General features: G+C 50.6%; 1 protein-coding gene across 2 annotated transcripts in view; it reads right to left on the bottom strand.

Annotated features, from left to right (window-relative positions):
- The window catches only part of SNX29 (sorting nexin 29), a 439,800-nt gene that overhangs the window by 221,034 nt on the left and 195,691 nt on the right, over window positions 1-23,075 (bottom strand). The gene's annotated exons all lie outside the window — the stretch shown is intronic.

Raw genomic sequence — 23,075 nt, forward strand, 5'->3', positions numbered from 1 at the left:
CCCACATAATTACCAATTACTTCAACACTGCAAAATTTTCACAGAAGGACAATGAAATGAGTGATAAGCTGTTTTTTTTTTTTTTTTTTTTTCCCAAATGCAACAACTGTCATGAGATAGATGCACAGGGGGCCGGGGAATAATCTACTTTCCATTCTAGGGGGAAAACAGTGCTTTGGCAAGACGTAAGAACCTACACTTGCATCTTTTATATTTGCCAAATTTTTCTCCAACAAAAAAGCTACCCAGTGAGGTCGTACCTTTCCACGGCCAGATGTGCGATAGTAATGGGGTCAGATTACGGGTAGAACCAAGAAGTGGCATTTGTGACCCACACTTAGGATGACAGCAAGGCAGCCTCTGGAAAAACTCTAAAACCACCGTGTAACGTCAACGCAAAGACATGTCAAGAAGAGACTGGCTCCCACGTCAAAGCAACAACGAGCACAGCAGACACCCCTGGGCATTGTTTCTACTATCAGATACATGTCCACATAAGCCCACTTTGCGGAGAAGAGCAAATAAAAAAAGACAGGCAATGAACCAGATAGTTCCAGGAAAAGTAGAAAACGAGAGCAGGAAGCACTCCTACACCACTGGGTGAGACAAAGATCCAGTGGTGCGTTTGAAGCATGTGGATTCGCCTCTAGTCTCAAAACGAGCATCAACTATGCAGATGGTTTGCTGTGTGCTCTGGGAGATGAAACCCCAGATACCGCCGCGGATGAAACCAGCGACAAATCAATAATTGCTACAACTGGAAAATGAAAAAGTGGCAACAGACTTGTTCTTCAGAGGTACTGAGCCAACTACCCAAATCATCAGTTTGAAAAGTTTCAAACAGCTGCCCCTGAGGAGTGGGATGCTGGGGTGGGGGTGGGGAGGGCAGAGGTCTCGTGTCTTTTATAACAAGGCTAAGAGAACTGATGACTTTTTAATCTAGTGCCAGTAAAATTTCAATTTAAAAAACACAAACGACATTTTTATAAACCATGTTACCAGTATTTGAGGGGAGACTTCGCTTAGAAACAGGACTTAGAGGCCGGGTGCGGTGGCTCACGCCTGTAGTAATCCTAGCACTCTGGGAGGCCGAGGTGGTAGGATCGCTTGAAGTCAGGAGTTCGAGACCAGCTTGAGCAAGAGCAAGACACCCATCTCCACTAAAAATAGAAAACTTAGCCAGGTGTGGTGGCGCGTGCCTGTAGTCCCAGCTACTCAGCAGACTGAGGTGGGAGGATCACTTGACCCCAGGAGTTTTTGAGGTTGCTGTGAGCTATGATGATGCCACTGCACTCTAGCTGGGCCAATAGAGTGAGACTCTGCCTCAAAAAAAAAGGTGGGGGGAGGGGTTGGGGGGAGAAAGAAAGAAACAGGACTTAGAAAAGCTCGGTGAGACAGTAGTAGCGTCGATCAGCAGGGCAGCGAGGGCAGAAGTGCCTTGGCAACGGTCTCCGTCAAGAAGTGGCTGCCACTGGTGAGCAAAGCCTAGTGCCCTATAATACACAACCCAGATGTGGAATTAACAGCCCCTGGTCTCCACCCAGCCCAGGCTACTTTCTTCCGCAAGGACATCGGCTGATCTGGATCCACCCCACCTGCTTCAAGTCCGCACAGCACATTAGCAATCGAGCGGCTGGCCTTCTGGCCCCAGGCACCAAACCCTCGGTGACTCTATTGAGAGGAATCAGCAATCTTGAACACTAGGGGAGGAAGATCCATCAATAAGCTTCTGACCTTCAAGGCCGGGCAAAGACCCTGGACAGCCATGAATTTAGAGAAATTCTTTTAGAAACTAGCCAGTCAACCTTCCCTTGCAACTATTTGACCTCCTGCTGGCCTCAGTCAGCTCCTGCCGCTTTAATAAGCGTGTCAAAAACTTCAATTCCATGTATGAAATAATAAAATAAAATTCTAACTGTATATAATTTCCAGCAGGCAAAGTTTAAAGATGGTCCCCAATGCCCCCGCCTCCTGGTATCCACGTTCTTATATAATCCCAACCCCTTGAGTATGGGCTGGACTTACTGACTCACCTCCAATGAACACAATATGGCAGAAGTGATGGGATGTCATCTCAGAGTAAGTTATAAAAGGACTGTGGCTTCTGTCTGAGGTGGTCTCTCACTCATTCTTATGTGCTACCTTATGGAGAGAACTGATGGATCTGGCCAACAGCCCATGAGTGGCAGGGGACCCTCTCCCAGGTGAGCCTTGGGACGACAACGGCAGCCTCAGCTGAAACCCTGATCGAGCTCAGGAGAGACCTGGAGCCAGGCCCATGGCTACGCCACACCTTGTCTATCCCATGTAAACTATGAGATAGTAAATGTTTGCTGTTTAAGCTGCTGAACTTTGGGGTAATTTGTTACACAGCAACAGATAACTAATATAGTACCCTTCAATCATCCTGTAGGTATTGCTTGAGAGACTACTAAAAATGAGACTCTGAGTTGGAACGCAGAGTTACAAAGACAGTGATATGGTCCCACATGGGCGACATTTACCAAAACTACAAAAACAAAAAGCTGAGGCAAACTTGCTCAATGTATCGCTATAGCTTAAGGCTTAATGTTTACAAAGTGAGAAAATCAACTTCGTAGTTAATTAAGGCATGAGAAGTCATGGGAAGGCAAGGCATGAGAAGTCACCTGATTGGGCTAAGTTCATGCAAGCACAGCGTCCGATTTGTGTATTTCCAAGGCAAGAAGGCTCATCTGCCCTGGGAGGAAGAGGACACTCTGGTATTCAAGGCAGGCAGCACAGTGAAAGTCTGAGGAATATTGAGTCATTTGAAAGCCCAAATAACAGGGTATGACCATTCTATATTCTTTGCACATTCCCCAAAAAAAAAAACCAATCTATTTGGAGAGGATCGATTGTGATTAAATTCTGAAAATCAAATCTAAACAATAAATACAAATATTTATGACTGATCGAACTAAAACTTTGTTTTTAAAATTACATCTTTCCCGAGGGTGATCCATTAGTTTTAAAATGGAAAGAATCACAATATAATATCCCAGGAGAAAAACATACTTGTCTGTCATGTCAGTAATAGCTCACTCTGAATTCAAGAACACCAGGCTTTAAGACATCTGTGTGCAGCACAATCTTAAGCCTAAAATTTAATCATTAACAGCTCCATCCATATTCTGAGCCACTTTGACGGTATTGAGAAGTGTATATTTTGCCCTGCATAAAAAGTGCAGCTGCCAGTATCCAACAAGACAGGAACTTTCATCTGTATGGTTGGATATTTCCATCTCCAATAAGAAACTTATGCTGTGCATTAAAAAACTGTAATACACAGGTCAAAAAGCAAAAAAATAAATAAGGGTTGTTATTGTTAATGTTATTGTTAATGTACTAACCAAAATTTAAAAACTATATCCATAAACAATGAGTTGCCATAGAAATCAAAATGATGATACTCCTTCAGCTTACATAGCACTTTGCAGTTTACACAGTGTTCTTACCTACAGAATCTCACTGGAGCCTCCAAACAGGACGCTTTCTGGCCATTTTAACCTCGTGCCAACTGTGAAGATGTCAACACAATTAACTGAGATCCTCCACTGACCCAATCAACCTAGTTACCATTCACAGGAAAATCTCCACTCCGTTTACTCGCCTATTCTCTGAGTGGTAGGCAATTTTCTCCTGCATTTTCCTGATGGCCTAATTATAAAGTTATAAGTTAGACTCCAAATGGAAAAAGAATGATTTGGCAACAACAATAAGCCTTCTCCTTTTACATTCAGATAGTCAGACACTGAAACTGTGTTTGGTAGAAGCACAAAGACATTTACTGGAAATCAGAAGTATTTTGCATGTTCCAGAAAAGCTGTGGGTTAGTTAGCACCCTTAGTAGGTCATATAAACTTCAGGAACATTCATAGTTTTTCACCTCATTGCAGCCTGTCGTATCTGTTTGGGGGTATCTGTGAGAAGTCATCTGAGATAAGTAGACACTATGCTGGCCTTGCTAGCAGGCACCAGAGAACGCATGGGGTTTTCTGCCTAAATTATTTTAAGCAAAACTTCCAATACCACAGAGAGCAGCTTGGCAAACAGTGTGATGAGGTTACTTTTTGCTTTCAATTTGAACAAGCTTAGCATGACCCAGATGCAAACAGTGTGAGATGCTGGCGGCGAAAGTGGATAAAGAACCAGTTTAAATTCAGAGATGGTTTCCTAGGACACGCAAATGAACAAAAGGAGGTGTGCCCAGGTCCTGCCACAGCAGGCCAGGTTCTGGGTCTTGGGGAACCTAGGACACTTTAAGCTTCCAAAGGAGAAAAGGTTTCCCCTGGGTGATGTGCCAGTGATGCCTACAAGACAGCAGGTGCCCACGGTTGTTCCAGCAAAGGAAAGAATCTTCCTGACAGTAACACTCACTGTCTTCCAAGTGCCCACTGTGCCAAGGGGAGAGTGTGGCGAATATGCCATGGAGCTCTGCAATGATGCCGATACCCAGGCTCAAAGTCTGGCTCCTCTGCTTACCAGGGGTGACCTTGGGCAAGTCTTTCATTAACTTGCTCCACCAACTAGCTACTGAAGATTCATTACCCGCCAGGCACTGTCCACTAAGAGATATGGGGATGTATTAAGGAAAAAAAACACAAAAGTGAAGGCCAATATGAAGCTTACATTCTAGTGAGGGGACTCAGAAAGTAAAGAAGTGACTATTTAATAGGTCAGGCTGTGAGAGGTGTCAAGGGAAGTTCGAGCATGAGAAAATGGAGGTGAACACCAATTAAACAAGGTAAGGAGAGGCTTCACTAGGAAGGTGCTATCCGAGCAGAGACCAGAATAAAGGTGGAGAGGGCCAGCCACGCACAGCCCTGGGGAGAGCATTCCAGGGAACAGCAAGTGCAAAGGCCCTGGGGTGGGAATCTGCTTAGGTGCTAAAGGATAATGAATGAGGGACAGACATACAGGGAATGGGATCACAGAAGGAACAGTGAGGGTTTGCAGGCTATGGTATTTTATTCCGAGCAAAACAGGAAGCCACTGGAGGAGTCAGAACAAAAAGTGGGATGGTCAGACTTATTTTTTTAAAGGCCATTTCACTGGGTGTATGACGGGGAGGCTGGGCGGGAGCCGTAAGACCTATAGTGGCCAGGGAGGTGTACAGCTTGGCTCTCCCTCCAAAACAATAACTTGCCGTTCCATTGCAGAGTGGTTACCCAACAGCTCCAGCACCTTGCAAATGTGCTGCTCTTCCGGGCAGCCCTGACCAACAGCTGAGCAGAGAGAAGAATTTCTGCCCAATGCCAGCCCTCTCTAATGGGTAACCTCTGCACGGTGCTCCCCACTGAGCTGGGTGGGCGAGCCTCTGCCAGTTCTGCATGTAGGCCTGCCGACCCTGCCCCTCACCCCTCAGCTCTGCACACAGGCCTGCCAACCCTGTCCCTCACCCCCAGCTCTGCACACAGGCCTGCCGACCCCGCCCCTCACCCCTAGCTCTGCACACAGGCCTGCCGACCCTGCCCCTCACCCCCAGCTCTGCACACAGGCCTGCCAACCCCGCCCCTCACCCCCCAGCTCTGCACACAGGCCTGCCGACCCCGCCCCTCACCCCTCAGCTCTGCACACAGGCCTGCCAACCCCGCCCCTCACCCCCAGCTCTGCACACAGGCCTGCCAACCCTGCCCCTCACCCCCAGCTCTGCACACAGGCCTGCCGACCCCGCCCCTCACCCCCAGCTCTGCACACAGGCCTGCCGACCCCGCCCCTCACCCCCAGCTCTGCACACAGGCCTGCCGACCCCGCCCCTCACCCCCAGCTCTGCACACAGGCCTGCCGACCCCGCCCCTCACCCCCAGCTCTGCACACAGGCCTGAGAACCCCCCCTCACCCCCAGCTCTGCACACAGGCCTGCCGACCCCGCCCCTCACCCCCAGCTCTGCACACAGGCCTGAGAACCCCCCCTCACCCCCCAGCTCTGCACACAGGCCTGCCGACCCCGCCCCTCACCCCCAGCTCTGCACACAGGCCTGCCGACCCCGCCCCTCACCCCCAGCTCTGCACACAGGCCTGCCAACCCTGCCCCCTCCCTATTCACCTGCCATAGGGCTCATGCCCCTCACACCTCCGGCACTCCTACCTCTGTCTCAGCCTCTTCCTCCAGGAGAGCCCTCCTACACCTCTGGTTAGGATGCTCCTGGGACAGTCCAGGCAGGAGGTGATGACGCTGCCCTGGACCATGTTGAGAGTAATGGGTGTGACAAGGACTGGAAGAGGCTGGGAGGAAAAGTCGACAAGACTTGCCGACTGATCTGATGTGACATTTGGGTGATGACAGGAGTCAAGGTCACACCAAGATTTTTGGCCTCAGCAACCTGGGAGGATGGAGCTGCCATTCTGCCGAGCTGGGGAGGACTGGGGCAGGGGCGAGTGTGGCGGGGGAGAGGTGAACGACGACTGAGAGTTGGGCTGTCAGACAAGTCAGGCTCGATACAACCACCGGCTATTGCAGAAGAAATATCACAAAATGCAGTAAGACTTATGAATCTGGCATGCAGGGGAGAGATTTGAGTTAGAAATATAAAATTAGGATCCAACCGCATAAAGATGATAAAAACACAGGACTAGGGGAAAGCACCCAACCTGTGCAAGCTCAGCTGCCCTCTGGTGTCACTGTGTACCTGTGACTCTAACGCGCCAGGCCCGGTGCTAAGTACTTTACTACATTGCTTCCTCTTGCAAGGTAGGTATTACTGACCCCAGGAACACGAGTGTCTGAGGGGCCAAGTGGTTTTTCCCAAGGTCAGACAGCTGTCAAACGGCACGGTCTGGAGTCCAGCCCAAGCCCGTGTTTGGCAGCGAAGAAGGAACGGCGTGACGCTGGCTCGCTCTGTTCCTCAGACCCCGTCCAGCAGACACCATGAGGCCTCGAAGCTGAGGAAAACTTGGGAAAGAGGGGAGGGGTGTGGATCTTTCCTTGTCCCGGGGTTACAACGCAGACAGGGGTCACCCCACCATGTCACCAGCCCCCTGCTCTGCTCCAGCTTCCCCAAAACCCAGTGCCACCCGGGCAGTGAGTCTCTGGCATCTCTCAGACAAGTTTCTTCTCAGGTTTTCTGACTTGACGCTGAACAGGCTATGGCTTTTGGAGATGGGGCAACAGAGGAACAGCTACAGCGTTCCACCCCAGGGAAGGAGTCCCCCCAAAATGAGAAATATGTATTCGACCTCCAGTTTCTCAGGAGAACCCAGGCCACGGTACTGGGGAAAGAAGGGGGCATAAACAGACAAGAAACCGCAGGACTGATGGCCACTCCCATGGCGCGAGGGAAGGTTCCAATCCCTGCCCTGGGCCCGGGCTCCAGCACAAAGCCACGGCAGCAATAAAGGGGAAGGAGAGAGACGGTTTCCCGGGCCCTCGGAGGCGCAGCACCACAGGGACAATTCAAACACTCCCACTTTAGGCTTGACACGCCACTGCACGACATCTCCACTTTATAAATGATAAAATGGAAGGCTGGTCTTCAGAACACACGGTAGCAGACCCAGTAATATAAACCTGTCTGATTTCACAACTCCGAGTTCCTCCTGACTCACCACATTGCTGCTCTGCTAGCAGGAGCCTGCTCTCCCTGCAGCACCCATCTCTACCCGCAACACACTTCCAAAGCCTTGTGCTCAAGTGCTGAAGGAAACCTACTTTCCTACACGCACCTCTCTCTCTCTCTCTCTCTCTCTCTCACACACACACACACATATACACACATGTTGCACACATACTTACATTTCCAGTTGCCTATTCATGGTTTAAGAAAACTAAATTTCCCATTCTCCAGAAAGTTGAAACCAAATTCTTTAAAAGCACCTCACAGATAGCTGATTCTCTGGCAAAAAGCAGAGGGCTCTGGAGATACCCAAGCCAAGAAAATACTACCCAAAGAGCACAGACTTGACTGGATCCCTCAAGGACAGGACCAAGAACCATGTGACTGGAGTGGGATATTCTTTTTATACAACAGATGGAGAATTGTACACGACCAAAAGTGTGGGCAGAGACACAGGCATCCCTGGGTTCAAATCTTGGCTCTGTCACAGTGATGCTGTAATTCATAGTGTGTGTGTGTGTGTGTGTGTGTTTGTGTGTGCAGTCTTCCCTCATTTCTGGCATACAGCTCCTAGAACACTTGGAATCTCCAAAGTGACAGGTGTCATGTGTGCTACTGAGATGACTGGTCGGGGGAGGGGGGGCTCCTGAACAGCCTCAGGAGGGGCTGGTTGCCGAGGGAACCAACCACATGATTACAGGGTGGGAACTTTCAGCTCCCCAACCCCACCCTCACCTGCCCCCACTTTCAGGAAGGGAAGAAGGGACTGAAGGTTGAGTCCATCCTCAATGGCCAACGATTGAATCAATCGTTCCTACATGATGGAGGCTACAGAAAAGCCCAAAGGACAGCGTTCACTGAGCTTCCCAGTTGCTGAACACATGGGAGGTGGTGCCCAGAGCGGGCATGGAAGTTCCGCACCCCTTCCTCCATCCTCTCCCTACGCGTCTCTTCCATCCGCTGTTCCTGAGCTGTATCCTTTATAGTAAGTAAGTACAGCACTTTCCTCAGCTCTGTCGGCTGTTCTAGCAAATGATCAAACCCGAGGGGGGGATCATGGGAACCTCCAATTTCCACCCAGTTGGTCAGAAGCACAGGTGACCTGGCCTTGCGAATGGCATCTGAAGTAAGGGGCAGCTCGTGGGACTAAGCCCGCACCCAGTGGGGTCCGCACTAATTCCAGCTCTTGTCAGGATGCAACTGAGTTGTAGGACACCCAGCTGGCGCTGGAGAATTCCCTGGTGTGGAAGAAACCCCCACACACCCGGTGTCAAAAGTGAAGTCTTGAGAGTGATGTGAGTGCAGAAGGAAAAACAGTTCGTCTCTCCCTACAAATGTCACTCACTAGCAGGAAATCTCGGCACATCACTTCCCTGAGCCTCAGTTTCCTCACCTGTGAAACGGGGATAATACCTCTCGTGAGAATTAACATGAGAAGAATAGAAGCTATTGTATGTTCTCACTCCAAGCATTACAGATATGAGAATTTTTTAAAAGACAATGCAAAGTGAGAGCCTGACTTCTTTTCAAACTCAGAATGTCTCTCCATGAGAGGTTTCCATCTCTCACCGGTCTTGCCAGAGAACTCTGCATACCTGTTTAGACACTGCATCCCTCTTCTAAGAGATCAGCTAAATATATGATCGGTACACAGGACAGCTGGGAATGACGGCTGTGTGAAACCAGAACTGTCATCACACCCTTGGCCAGCTACATTATCACCCACTCACGTGACATAGCCCAGCAGACGCTCTGATGAAAACTTTAGAGTTGTGTTTTTCTCCCTAAGTGAAAAGCAGTTTCTCCCCACTGAAAACTACTTCCTTCCTAGAATAAAACAAGCAGATCGGCGTGCCAGACAGAGTGACATCCTGCCCTGATCCAAGCGGTGTAAAAGTGCCGAACAGAACTCTGGGCCCACGAAGGGTCAGCTTTTCAGCGAAGGGACAAGGTAACCAGCATGGCGCCAAATGTTTTTAAAACAGCTCTTCCAAACTGCAGATGTACCTATTAAATACGTTCGAAAATTAAACTAGTAACAGGAATGCGTGTGCTGTGGTTCTAGTCTGGTGAGAGGGGAGGTTATACACGGTGGTCTGAGCACAGACAAAGGACACGGCCAGGCTATTAACTGTGGCGCCCTGGAGCGTGGAGAAGAGCAGATAAGCGTTTTCATTCTAAACCTTTGAAGCGTTTTTATTTGGAGCAACAAGCACGTGTGACTTCCGCGATTCATTCTTAAAGCAGCAGAGCTATACGTATCAGAGGTAGAAATTGTTCACCTGTAAGGCCTGGGTTTATAGGAAACAAAACCTTCCTTGGGAAATTACTGTACAACGTGCCCTTAAGAAGAAATCCTTGGAATTTCAAAAGCCCATACAGAGGATTTCCCTGACCCACCCCAGTCCTAGCACTCCAGACCACGCCACAGGCAGTTAGATGTGGTGCAGCTAAAAGTGACACATGTCACTAGAACGAGGGGGACACAACAAAGCGAAAGGCACAGAGGCTGGAGCCAGACAGCCCTGGTTCAAATCCCAGCTCAGCCCCTTTCTGCAAGGTGCTTAGCTGCCCTGAGCAAACTCCCACTCGGTACGGAGGCGATCATCACACCAGTCTTGCAGGGTAACATTAGACGGTTCATCAAGGAAACGGATGAAGCAACCACAAAGGTGCCTGGTGCAGGGAGCACCCTCCATACATGGGGATGACGGTGGCAGCCACTGGAGTCATTAATGGAACAGCAGATTATGACCTTGACTGTCTACCTAGATTAGAAGTTGCACAACGGCAAAGATTCCATCCTGTTTCCCTGAACCCATGAAACATTCAGAATCAGACATGGCACAAGATAGCCTCTCAATACTTCCTGACTGAATTACTGACCAATATTTAACTTGATCCTGACTGTATAAACCTCCCCCCAAAAATCAGTCAACGAACACAAAATTTGTCACTCATACTAGGCATGCCACCCAAAGAACAAGGTATACTTAATGTAGTCCTCAGATCTTGTTGTTACGTTTTCTCTTTATTTCTTTAAAAACTTTATTTACTCAAATTAAATAATGTGTTCACTGCAAGAAAAAAAATCTATATTTACATTTTTATGACCCTGTTTGGACAAATGCCAGACCCCTGCAAAACAAGGAACAGGTATAGGGTATAAATCACAACTCAGCCAACAAATCATATGATAATCCATTCTTTTTTAGAGATGGGGTCTCACTATGTTGCCCAGGCTGGTCTCAAACTCCTAGGCTTAAGTGATCCTCCTTCAGCCTTCCGAGTAGCTGGGATTAAAGGTGTGTGCCACCACGCTCAGCTAATAATCCATTATATATCTAGAGAGTTTACATTCTCTTAAAGGTGTGTACTCTCTCACTGGGTCCATACAACTAGTCAAGAAGTTGGACAACTGTCCAAGAAGAGAGGGTCTGATGAGAACGACAATAATGGCAGCTAATACGCGCTGGACGCTAAGTACTCAGCAGTATCGTAAGCACCTTACATGTTCTGATGTCTTATCCTCCCTCCCATCCTGCACATGAGGGAGCTGAGTCTACTATCTTTAAAAATCCATAGAAACAGAAAGTAGTTTCTTAATTCCCAAGGTTCGGGGAGAGGGTAGTGACCGCTAGTGGACACAGGTTCCCAGCGAAACGTTCTGGACTTATACAGTGGTTACCGGTGCACCATTTTGTAAATACACTAAAAACCACTGAACTGTATATGTAGAACAGGTGAATTGTACGGTTTGTGAATTCTGTCTGTACTAAAAACACATTCCAATGCCCAAGTCCAGAGCATAGAGAGTGCGGGTCAACCTTTGCCACGCCCTGCCCCTCCTGCCTCCGACCTCACCCCCCTCATCAGGGTGACAGCATGTGCCTCCGGGCCAGGAGTCTGTGCATACACAGACAGACACACACATCTCAGGTACTCGCACTGGCTTTGCTTTCTAGCAGACGTAAACGGCACCCTCGTTGTGCAGCTGCCTCTCACTCCGTGACAGCCCGGCGCCGCATCCCGGCGGCACACGCAGCCCAGCTGCATTCCAGGATCGAGCCACGACCTAGTCCACCAGTCTTACACTGATCCCAATTTAAATAACACCACAATCCACAGCCTCGTGCCCATCTCCTTGTGCACCTGTCTAGGTATTTCTCTGGGGCAGACTCCTAGAAACAAGGGGATGCACTGTAAATTTTGATCGCTGACAGATTCCCATGGAGCATTCTGTGACCTTGAACAGCCACCTGATTTCTGAGGGCCTCAGCCTCCTTGTTTATCAAACCAAGGGGAAGACTTCCTAAGTCAATTTCAGTTCTAACATTCATTTTTTAAGCAACAAGACCCAGAAGAAGCACGACAAGGAGCTAAGCAGGGCTGGGGTGAACGCGCACCTGAGCTCGGAGCCGAGTCCCCCTGTGCGTGGCGGGGGGCCTGGCTGAGAAAGCCCAGAGCAGCGAGCAGGAGGACAAAGACCCCAGAGGCTGAAACACTCGCAACAAAACAAGACCCCAGGCCTCCAGAGGGCTGGCGAGCAGGAGAGCGAGGACAGACGCCCCCGCCGTGAGAGAGAATAGAGAAACCCGGAGGGCAAAGGCGGGTCCAGCCACGAGGGTCTCAGCTTTGTGGAGAGACTGTTCCAGACAACAAGTGACACCAGCCAGTACCTCGACCCATATGGGAAGGAAGCCCAAAGCCCAAGATACAAAGCCAGTCATACCAAAGACTAAAGAAGGAAGATTTTGTTAAGAGGTCTGATAAAAAAAAAAAAAAAAAAAAAAAACCAAACCACCTCACACAATTAATGCTGAAAATCTGAAATCTGTCCCTGTTCCAGGAACCTACAAGGAGAACATTGTCAAGGCTGAAACCGGGACGCCTAACGCACAGACAGGAAAAGAAAAATCATCATCCCTGGAAACTCAAGGTCATGGTACAGTCTAATGTTTCAAGAGGGTAAAAAAAGATGGGTTTAGAAAAGAAATCACATTGAAAGCTCACTTTCCCTTATGAATTCTGAAGAACGCCACGGGGTCAGGTCATAACGCAAAGAAAAAAGGGGTCACAGAGAAGGACGCAAGAAGCCTCAAGGTGGCAGCTGCCTCCTGAGAAGACAAAAGAACAAAGGAAAGTGGACCCTTGTGGGGAAGAGTGAAGGCCCGAGCGGCCGTGTTCACTGGGGCAGAGGCAGATGCAGCTGGGGACAGGAGGACGGCAGGGCAGGTCAACAAGCTGGTGACCCGAGCAGAGAGGTCCATGAGATCGGTGTGGCTCTAAATTACATGGAGAGGGACGGGAGGGGAAAACCATTAAAATGCAGATTCCTGGGCCCCCATTACCAGGAATTAAATCAGTAGGTCTGCAGAAAAGGCCAGGAATCTGCAATTTAATCAATATTCTGGGTGATTTCCATGCCCATTACAGTTTGAGGACCAGTGCATTAATCGAAGAGAAAATGTTCAAAAAGCAAAGAAACTAGGAACCAGGAGAACCACCACATCCAGGGAGCTCTCCTCTGAGAGCCACACATGACCTCCTGGAAGGGCTTCAATCCGCTCTTCAGCACTCTCAGAGCCTCTGAGGCACAAGGCACAGGACACAGTACCCCAGTCCCAGCTCTCAGCAAAGCTGCCAAGAGCCAGGTGGGGGGTGGAGGCGGCAGAGAAACATCTTACTACCCCCTCCCCCGCATCCAGCACAGTCAGGGCTTGTTCAAGCTGGAAAGCGCAGAGAGAGAGAGGACGCCCCCTTAGCCAGCGACCACGCCAAGCGACCATGCCAAGCCCGCAGAGCCAACTGCTCCTCCAACAGATGGCGCAGGGCGACACTGTATCTTGAACAATTCCCATGCACACCTGGAAGCTGAGCGCATTTTTTCCCCAGGTGAGAAAGAGACCTTGACATATTTGGAACAACGTAATAATAAATGACAAACCAGAGGCTATTTCGAAAGCCCACAGAGATGCTGTGCAGCCTTGACAACTTCCCAGAAAAATCTTAATTATATCTAGGAACCCGAAGCAAGGAAGATCAGGAGGAAGCGGAGGACAGAGGAGGGGGAGGAATCTGGGGAGAGTTTTGTAACATTCCAAGCCCGAGGGCTGAGTCCACCTCTCCCCCCCACCACCCTTGTCTCCTGTTGGCTGGGGATCCCTCCCTCTCTGGGGTCTAGGGACCCCTCCCTCCCTGGGGACCCCTCCCTCCCTGGGGACCCCTCCCTCCCTGGGGATCCCTCCCTCTCTGGGGTCTAGGGACCCCTCCCTCCCTGGGGACCCCTCCCTCCCTGGGGACCCCTCCCTCCCTGGGGACCCCTCCCTCTCGGTACTAGACGATCACAGTGTGAGGCAGTGACACAGGCGCAAGTCCTCCTCCTACTGAGACTCGAGGAAATTTCCCGAGGGAGGCTGGAAGTCCTCTAGGGTGTCTGATTATATATTAGATAAAGCATAACAACTCTATCCACGCTGGGCACCTTTAACTGAGGAACTGACTCGGGAACTACCCCCTAAACCTTTAGGAGTCCCGCGTGACGTGGGCAGAGGGAAAGTATTTCCTCCTGTTCCAGTGCAGACATTCTCCAGAAACGCTCTAGAATTCAGACCCGCCACCTCACTGGCTCCTCCGGTATGGAAGTGGATGAGGGCACTCTGGACCCCACGGGGGCAGGACCTGCCGGCGGCTGCCTTCTGGGCACTCGCATCTCGTTGGTGGCAAACGAGGAGGAGGATTTCTGGTGGCAACAATTTCTACATGAAATGTAAACCCGAGAAAGCGACTTGGGAGGGCTCTTTCAGACCAGGGGAGGCTGGGCCTCCCCGAAGAGGCCTCAAGTACACCGACAACTGACTGACACGGAGCTGGGTCATGGGACTATCACGGGGAAGAATGTTCTGGCAAAGGGAATGGCAAGAACAACGAAGTGGGACCGAGGGGCTTCTTCGAGGAACAGGAAGAAGGCGGAAGCAAGGTGACTCGGGGATGAGTGGTAACGGGAGAGCAGTGAGGCACGTGGGGGTGACGCCAGCAGGGGCTGTTAGGCAGGGGGACACGGGATGTGACCCGCTGGTCTGGGTAGCTTCAAGTCGCTCCGGCTGCCGTGCGAAGCATGGACTGCCAAGGAGCCGGGCTGGAGGGGAGGAGCCCAGCCAGGAGCCGCTGCGGCATCCCAGGCCAGGGACGGCGGGGCCTCACCCAGGCTGGGGGCAGTGAAGACAGTCAGAATTGGCCAGTCACCTCTGGGATGTATTTTGGAGCTGACAGGACTTGCTATGGATTGTAAGTGACAGATAAAGTATACAGAGAAACTAAGGATGACTCTCAGATTTCTGGTGTGAGCAACCAGGTGGTGGCATTTACTAAGATGGCAGAATGGCTCCTGAAGAGGGTCATGCCACAAAGAAGCAGTGAACAGGTGACCACATATAGCAAAACAGACTGTGCAGGTACAATTAGGGTTACAGACCTGGAGGCAGGGAGAGTGTCCTAGATCACCCGCATGAGCCCAACCTAATCACATGAGCTCTTAAAAGCAAAGAACTTTCTCTGGCTGGAAGCAGAAGAGAGGAGAGGCAGCGGAGAAAGGCAGGAGTGATGCAGGAGAAGAGAAAGTCAGATTCCAAGCATGGAAAGGATGCACACGCCACTGCTGGTTCTGGGATGTGGGGCCACTAGAGCTAAGGGCGGCCCCCAGCCGAGACCCAGCCAAGAAGCAGGAACCTTATCCTACAACTACTTGGAACCGAATTCTGCCAACACTTGAATGAGCAAGGAAAGGGATTCCCCCCGGAGCCTCCAGAAAGGAACGCAATCTTCCCAACACCTCGATTTCAGCCCGGTGACATCCACGGCAGACTTCTGGCCTCCAGACCTATCAGATAATAAATCGGTGTTGTCCTAGGGCACTAAGTTTCTGGCCATTTGCTGCTGCAGCAAGAGGAAACTAATGCAACAGGGAAGACTGGGAGGAATTGAAGGTCCAGTGGGAAAAGCCAGTGTTCTGTTTGAGCCACCATAAATCCAAGGGGAGGAGGCGAGGAGGCAGGTGGCCATGGGCATGTGGAACCCAAGCAGAGAAGTCAGGGGCCACTCCTGCCTCTTCCACGATCATTCCCAGTAGGACATAAGTCCTACGTACTCAGGAACTTGGTCCCCACTTTAAGTCAGGTAGCAGCACAGTACCTGGCACACGGCAGGTGCTCTATAAACAACTGTCGAATGAATGTCAATCATCCCCTATTTATATAAAAATTCTCAGGAAATAATCAGAGTGAAGAGACAACTTATCAGATGGAAGAAAATATTTGTAAACCATATATCTGATAAGGGGTTAATATCCAAAATATAAAAGGAACTCAAATGACTCAAGAGCAAGAAAACTAGTAACCTAATTTAAAAATAGGCAAAAGGCTTGAATAGACATTTCTCCAAAGAAGTAGAAATGACCAACAAATATGTGGAAAAATGTTTACCATTACTATCAGGAAAATGCAAATTAAAAACATAATGAGATATCACCTCACACCTGTTAGGATGGCGAGAGGATGTGGAGGGAAGGGAACCCTTGGACACTGTTGGTGGGAATACAGATTAGTATAGCCATTATGGAAAACAGTATGGAAGTTCCTCAAAAAATTAAAAATAGAACTATCCTAGGATCTGGGATTCCCACTACTGGGTATAAATCCAAAAGAAAAGAAATCAGTATGTCGAAGAGAAATCTATGCTCTTCCGCATTTACTGCAGCACCATTCACAACAGCCAGGATATGGAATCAGTCCTTCGATGACAAATGGATAAAGAAAATGTGGTGGATATACATAATGAAATGTTATTCATCCTTGAAAAAGAAGGAAATCCTGTCATTTCCTACAACGTGAATGAACCTGGAGGTTATTAAGTGAAATAACTAGGCATATAAAGAAAAATATCACATGATCTCACTCTCTTGGAAACCTTACCCAGTCTTGGGGCCTTCAGCACCCTTCCTACAGCCATCAGTTTGGCCCAGGCCTTTCTGAACTGTCACGCTCAGCACGTCCATACCAGAACCCCTGTTTGTGCCCCACAGAGCCATCCCCATCCTGGTTAAGGGCCACTCTCTCCTAGTTACAAGGTAAGGGCCACCTTCTCCTAGTTACAGATGCCTTGGAGTCATCTCTTACTGTTCTCGCTCACTCCTGGTGTTGCTGAAGATCCTTTTAGCTCCAGCATCCACATAATGCTAGGGCCAGGCCACTTCTCACCACTCACAGCCCATCCCAGCCCCTGCCACCTCCTGCCTGGGTCCCTGTACCTGCCTTCCTACTCCTCTCTCTGCTTCCACCCCTGCCCCCCACCGTCCAGTCTCCACACAGCAGCCAAAGCAAACCTCCGAAACCCTATGTCAGATCATGTCCCTCCTCTGCTCTAAGTCCTCCAGTGGCTCCCTCTCACTCCCAGGAAACAACAACCTCCCCCAAGTGGCTCACGAGGCCCTGGGGCATCTGACCTGCCAGGAACCCCTGTGACTCCTCCTCCTCCTCCTCTTCCCCTCCTTGCTGCCTCCTTGGTGTTCCTCGGACATACCAGACACACACCCGCCCAGGCCATGTCCGCTCTGCCCAGAACCCTGTCCCGCCTGCGTCCCCGTGGCCAGCCCCCCACCCCCGCTCCATCTGTGCTCAAGCAGCACCTTCTCAGTGATGCTCACCCTGAGCTCCTTCAACTTACACCCTCCCCGCTGCCCGTCCCCACTTCTGTCCCGCAGCAACTGTCACCTCCCCACAGGCTACACAACATCTGCTCATCCCGTGTGCTATCACCTGTCTCCCCCTGACCAGAATGTGACTCACAGGGCAGGAATCTTTATCTGTTTTGTTCGCTGTCAGCCCAAATGCCCAGAACGCTATCTGGTCTGTGACGGGCGCTCAATAAATGCAGTATTTATTAAAATGGGGTGTGAAGGAACGAATGACTTACATCAAGGTGAATGCCCAGTCACCAGTGGGTAACGACCCAAGTGACCCTGTCTTGCCACCTCTGTACCTCTCATCTCAAGCATGTACCTGGTCCGTGGGAGTGTGGGGAGGGGGTGTGTAGGTAACAGCTGCGGAATGAACCCATCAACATTCCCCTGTAATTTCCAGGCCCACAGAAATGACCCAAAGACCCAAATACCAACAGCTTCTCCATCTGGGTCTGGAAATTCCTCAAACCCAGCACAGGAGCCCGCCCCGACTCTGACGCCAGAGCATGAGAAAGATGGCTCGGGAAGGAGGAGTGAAATGTGCAAAGCTGGTGCTGAAGTGGGTCTGACGAGCAATTAGACAGCTGCAAGAGCCAGCTGCTCCCCCGCCATGGGCACCGTGCCGCTCGCAGAGGCAGCTGGCGGCCCACCCAAGGCTCCCCGTGGCTGGGCGCCCAAAGCCCCCCCAACGAGTGGCTGCCGCCTCTGAAGGGTGTGAGCCCAGGAAGCAGAGCCTCCATGGGACAGCCCCAGCAAGGCTGCCGGCACCAGGCGAAGGCAATGCTAAGGCAGGGATGGGAGGTCACCCTGAGCGGACAGGAGTGACAAAGGACACTGTGGAACCGGGCAATGAGCTCGTGCTTGCAGAGAGCTAATAATCCTAAACAATGAGTGGATTGTTATATTACGATCATTGTTCAACAAGTACTTCCCAGGAACTAAGTACCAACATCTCCTCATCGAATTCTCTTACCAATCCTATGAAGTAGGTATGCTCCCACTTTGGATAGAAGAAAACTGAATTCCAGAGAGGTCAAGAAGCCAGTTGGTGGTGACAAGGGGCTGGGACTCAGAGTTCCAGGGGGCACTAGAGTTACGGCTCAACCGTCTGTGTACACTTCTGTCTGCTCTGCATCTCTGGCACAGAATCAGTGCTTAAAGAATGGAAACAAGAACCTGCTCCTGAAACGCAACCTGAGGATGTGTCAAGCCCAGCACGGTTCCTCCGAGCCCGCACGCAGTGGAGCAGATGAGCAGCGTGTAAAAGGTCTACCCTGCCGGCACAATGAGCCCTATAGAATGAGCCCCCCACCCCTGATCCGTATCTGTGCTCCCAGCTAGCTCTCAGCCATCTCACGTCCTCCTTCATTCCTTCTCCAAACTCTCTTCTCCCTGCCAGGCCCTTCCAGCTGGAGGCCACACTGGCCATCTGCCCAGTTCCCACTTGTGGCTGCTCCCCTGGGGCTCGGACCAGCATCTCCTCCTCTGACGCCCCATCTCTATGGACTAAATAACAAGCCACAAGTTCGGCTCCCCAGAGGGGGCTGGGCAAGGGCCTTCCCACCTTCCCCACTCTTCCACGCATGATTCCTTCAGCCACCACATTCCTGTCTCTGGGCCATGACACATGTTCTTCCACCTGCCTGGAACCCTGTGCCCAACTAAGTCCATCTCACCCTTCAAGGCTCGTTTTATGTTGTTTCCTACAGGAAGCCTTCCCTGCCTGATCCTGCAGGAGCAGGTGAGGGGCTCTTGCTCTGGGCTCCCTGGCAATGGAGCTCCCCAGCCCAGGACAGCCCATGCATTCCTGAAATTGCTTCTCGACCTGCCAGCCGGCCCTCCCCACCTCCTGCAAGCTCCTCGAGGGGATTCTCCTGTATCTCGGAACCCAGAACCAGGTCTGGGAGCCAGCAGGTGTTAGTAAGTATTTGATAAATAAGAAAATGAATGGAGTGAAAGAGTGCAAGAAGGAATACGTAAACTGATGACAGAATAGCCCATCACACAGATGGGTTCTGGTCACCCAATAGCTTGTGTGGTGTTCCCTATGCACCAAGAAGTACTCTAAGAACTTTAACGTACATTCTCTACCTAGTAATTCTCAATGACATCCCTATGAAATAGCCTCTGCCCATTTTACAGATGAGAAAATCGAAGCACAGAAAAGTTAAGCAGCTATCTATGAGCATATATTATAAACAAAGAGTGGTTAAGTAAAGATTCAGACTCAGCAGGCTGGTTCTAAAATCTGTTCTTGCAACTACATATTATACTGCCAGTGAGGGCTCTTACACCAGTGGCCAGAATAAACCCCACCTCCTGGCGTCCACACCCTGTGCAGTCCCCTCCGACACTGACTCTGGACCTGGCCATGGGACTTGCTCCGGCCAGTGGGGCGTTAGCAGGCGTGAGAGAGGCAGAGGCCGGGTGACCCTTGCACGTGGGCTTGTCCTTCGGAAACGCTCTCTCTTAGAACTCGAGTCCGCGTGGGATGAATAAGCCCAAGCCAGCCTCGTGGAGATGCCACTCGAAGGAGAAATGAGGAACTCGGCCAAAAGCCAGAGCCAAGGACCCAGACACAATGGCCTCCGCTGAGCTGGCCCAGGCAGCCCCCAGTCACTGAGCCCCAAGCTGAGACCTCAGACTTCATGGAGCAGAAACGAGCCTTCCCAGCCGCACCTGCCTGAATCCCCGACTCACAGAGTTATGCGTGAACAACATTGTGGTGGTTTTAAGCCACTGGTTTTTAGGGTGACTTCTTAGGCAAAAGTAGTTAAGAGAAACATTTCCTTACTTTCAGAGACAGAATCATGTAGGCCCAGCATGGCACTTCCCAGGTACTTACTGAATCAAACAAACATGCCTACAGCATACTGCGTGCCAGTCACTGTTCTGGACTAAGACTTGGCAGAGAACAGAACAAAGTCCCTGCCCTCGAGGAGCTTAGATTCTAGTGGAGGAGTCAGACAGAGCAACAAATAAATGCATTTTTCTATCAAGTAATGCCAAGAGCTACATAGAAAAATAAAGCAGTGTCAGGGGTGCTATTCTGGATAGGACAACCTCTTGATAAAGTGACATTTAAGCAGAGACCCATAGGGAGAGAGGAAGAAAGCCACGCAAAGATGGGCCGGAAGAACTCCAGGCAAATGTGACAGCAAGGACAAGGGCCTGAGACCACAGCACGGCGAGGAACGAGGAGTAGAGGTGTCCGGGGGAGGAAGAGGAGGCCAGGGCCAGATCGCGTGGGGCTGTGAGGGCCATGCTCGGCAGGACTGCGTGCCAGGCAGGAAGAGACACTAGAGGGCCAGACAGTGACATGACCTGGCTTCCACTGTCAGAGGATCGCCCGGCTGCAGCGAAGGCCACAGGAGAGCAGGAGCAGGGAGCCCAGTGAGGGGGCTGCTGCCACGATGCACGCATCTACTGACGTGGACTTGGGGGCCAGGTGGGCTGCGGCGCAGGGGAAGGTGTCGGCCTTGCCCGTGTTCCCACGGTAATCCCGTGCTGGTAAACAACACGCCAGGGATTATCCGCCTTTCTCTGGGATGAAAATCAGGCTTGCCGTCACTCTGGCACCGCCGCAGAGCTGGACTGGGAAGCACACGTGGCTGCCATCGCAGCTGCTTTTCCCCTGCAAGACGGACTCCAGTCGCACCCCCGAGCGTGCCCTGCAAGGAACCAATCTCAGGAAAAACAAACCCAGCCTGGAGGCTGCCGGGCAGTGGGGCTTTTGAAACTTTAATTGAGGCTGGAATGAGCTGAGCAGTATTGTAAGGCTCCGCCGGGTAGCGCCACCACAAAACGCGGCCCTGCTGAGCGCTCTGTAAAGGGAACACGGACCTGGCGGCTCTCTGGGAAGAACCGCCAGCCCGTGTCAATCACAGGCCACCGGCTCCTTGCTCATCACAAATCACTGCTCATTTGAGTCTCTCGTTTGTTTCTTCTGGAAGAAAATCGGAAGGTGCTTATTTTCACCCATAAAATCATTTTAAGGAAAAGCAGAAAGAAGTGAGCTGTGCGGGCCATAGAAAAATAAAGGCAAGAAAGACTAGAGCAAGGATATATTCTGATAAGAGTTTTGTCTGAAAATGCAAGACACGGGTTCCTGGTCTTGTCCATTTGATCTCCCACACCTCTCGCAAATCCTTTGAACTTCCTCAAATTCCCACTATCTCTACTCCAAGTGCCACCCCCTAACCCTGGCCTGGATGGCTGCCGTAGCAGCCAACTGGTCTCCCCATACCGGCCTATGCCTTCCTGAATTCTCTTTCCACGGTGCAGGGAAGGCGATCAATTTAAAATGTATGTCTGATCCTGCCAGCTTCCTGTTGATGATTCTTCAAAGCTTTTCTATTTTTCTTAGAATAAAGATCAAACCCTTTCCAGGGACATACAAGACCCTGCGTGCTCTGGGCCCAACCTGTTCCCCCCACTCCCTGAGCTCTAGCAACACGGGCCTCTTTTCAGCCCCTACGATACCCTGTGCCCCCAACCCCAGGCTCAGGCCTTCTTCACGACACAAGGCTGGTGAGGGAAGGTGAACACCACCTTCTCCTTCAAAGCTGAGTTCCAACATCTCTTCCTCAAAGAAACCATCCCACCAGGGCCGTATCCTTGTTACCAGCAGGCAAGCACAATTCATTCCAGACTCAAAGAACCAATAGAACTATTACTGTCAGGTTTACTGCAGTGGTTTGCAAACTGTGCTTTAAGGAACCCCAGAGGTCCCTCAGAAGTGCCCATCTTAAACGCTGCCATGGAATGCAGAGACAGAGGACAAGATGGTGGAGCTCTGGGCTTTCTACACCCCCTGCTTTCCTCTCTTTTGCAAATGAGGTTCTCAAGATTGTGACATTTGATTGAAAATAAAAAAGGTCTCTATAATGAAAAGAACAGAAAGGAGGGTCACAGAGATACGTGGACACCCACGTTCACAGCCACAGTCTTCACAACAGCCAAAAGGTGAGAGCAGCCCGAAGGGTCTATTGCCAGATGAATGGATAAACGAAATACAGTACACACATACAACGGAACATTATTTGCCCTTGAAGAGGAAGGACATTCTGGCACACTCTAAACACAGATGAACCTTGAGGATATTATGCGAAGTAAAATAAACCAGTCCCAAGAGGATAAACACTATCTGATTCCACTTATACACGGTACACCTAGGATAGTCGCATCCATAGAGACAGAAAGCAGAACTGTGGCTGCCAGGGGCTGCGAGGAAGGGGAACGGGCATCCCACCCTCCGTACCACCGTTCAACGGGTTCAGGGTTTCAGTTGGGGAAGATAAAGTTCTAGAGATGGACGGTGGTGACGGTTTGCACAACAACGCGAATGTAGTAATGATACAAAACCGTACCCTTAAAAATGGTTAAACTGGAAAATTTTGTGTTATGTATGTTTTACCACAATAATTTTTAAAAAGGTCCGAAGGCCACTGGCCTAGACCCTGCCCGCCACCCCTAAAGGAGAGTAAACTCCTCTCTCTGGCTTCGAGGCCTCCTCGCTATCCAATCCTCAAGCCCCACGCCTGGTCACCTTCTCCGCAGCTGCTGTACTCGTCACAGAAACGTGCCAAGTGGCCGCACACGTGGTCCCTGCACATGCTGACTCTTACTCTACCCCAGGGCCCCATCGAGATCCTACCCAGGGGCAAAACTGTCTCAACAGCACAGCAGCACGATGGTCAGGAAGACACAAAGAATGCAAAACTTCCTTAACTGTAAAATTTTGGAGGCATAGAGGTAAGTACAAA

The sequence above is a fragment of the Eulemur rufifrons genome, chromosome 14 (assembly GCF_041146395.1).
Source record: "Eulemur rufifrons isolate Redbay chromosome 14, OSU_ERuf_1, whole genome shotgun sequence".
NCBI lineage: Eukaryota > Metazoa > Chordata > Mammalia > Primates > Lemuridae > Eulemur > Eulemur rufifrons.